This window comes from Galeopterus variegatus, unplaced genomic scaffold (assembly GCF_000696425.1).
Source record: "Galeopterus variegatus unplaced genomic scaffold, G_variegatus-3.0.2 Scaffold637, whole genome shotgun sequence".
NCBI classification, from domain to species: Eukaryota; Metazoa; Chordata; class Mammalia; order Dermoptera; family Cynocephalidae; genus Galeopterus; species Galeopterus variegatus.
Genome location: NW_007726748.1, coordinates 406,832 through 408,387, shown reverse-complemented (window position 1 = coordinate 408,387; position 1,556 = coordinate 406,832). Strand labels below are relative to the sequence as shown.

The window sequence follows — 1,556 nt, the reverse complement described above, 5'->3', positions numbered from 1 at the left end:
AGTCAGAACTGAAGAGAGGGTACTGTGATTGGCTATTGATGGCTCTGAAAATGAAAGAGTGTCACAAGCCAAGGAATGTGGGCATTCACAAGAAGCTGGAAAAGGCAGTGAAACAGATTGTCATACAGAATAGTACTGTGATTGGCTATTGATGGCTCTGAAAATGAAAGAGTGTCACAAGCCAAGGAATGTGGACATTCACAAGAAGCTGGAAAAGGCAGTGAAACAGATTGTCATACAGAATCTCTAGAAAGCAATGCAGCCCTGCTGACATCATTTTTGAACAGTATCATTTATTGTAGTATTTTCTGTATTTATTTTTGTATTTATTTCTAATTAGGCACTATTTCTTTGTTTTCACATTGTAATATCCCATCTATTGAAAAATATCTTGCAAATGAGTCAGGTCATATCCAATAATCAAGACAGATTCTTCAATGAATGCTACTTCAGCCTTTCGCCGCTGCAGCCACAGCCAGGAGTATGTTCAGGCTGCAGAAGGGGCTTGCCTCTAGTGTCCTTTGCTGTGGTGGAAAAAAAAAAGGGTCTGATTGGACCCCAATGAGCCAATGAAATTGACAATATCAATTCTTGTCAACAGATCCAGAAGCTGATCAAAGGTAGGCTGATCATCTGCAAGCTCATTACTGTCCATTCCCTGGCTTGATGCCAGAAAAACATTCTGGCCCACACAGGAAAGGCATGCATACGAGCCTAGGTAAGGGAAAGGATAGCCCCAATGCATGAATGCTGGAGAAGGTAACCTGGATGAGGAGGATGAAGATACTGCACTGTCTGCTCAGAAGATACCATGAATCTAAGAAGATTGACCACCACATATATCACAGCCTGTACCCAAAGGTGAAGGGGAATGTGTTCAAAAATAAGTATATTCTCATGGAACGCATCCACAAGCTGAAGGCAGAAAAAGCTGGCAAGAAGTTCCTGGATGACCAAGCTGAGGCCCGCAGATCTAAGACCAAGGAAGCATGTAAGAGCTGTGAAGAGTGCCTCCTGGCCAAGAAGGAGGAGATCATCAAGACTCTGTCCAAGGAGGAAGAGAACAAGAGAGAAACTTTTCCTCCTATGTGTACATAGTGGCCTCGGTGACTAAATAGATCAACCATTCCAATAAAACAAGCCTTGATCTGCTTAATAAATAAATAAATAAATGCTACTTCAAGAAAAGAAAATATAAAAAGCAATATGTTAATTAATTGAACTTTAAATGGTAAACATTAGTTTTCTGAATGTGGTTTTCTCTGTTCAACTAATATTCCATCATAGTCTGTAAAAACAGAAATATTTATGCAATATATGTTTTATTGTTTAACCTATCGGCATGAAAACATATTTTACACAAGGATCTTGAAGGATAAAAAGATCTGCACCAGTGGAAAATAGGAGAGATGAGCATGTACTTTAAGAAAAAGTAGAAGGAAAAATCTTCCGAGAAATTGTACCATAAACATGTATTTGAAGCAAAAGTAGAAGGAAAATTTTCCCCAGAAATCCCTGAGGTGTATATTATTATTTACATTTTAGAGAGTAGAGTG

General features: G+C 38.8%; 1 pseudogene; it reads left to right on the top strand.

Annotated features, from left to right (window-relative positions):
- Positions 1–468: 468 nt before the first annotated feature.
- On the top strand, positions 469–1,098 carry LOC103588992 (annotated as a pseudogene).
- The last annotated feature ends 458 nt before the right edge of the window (positions 1,099–1,556 follow it).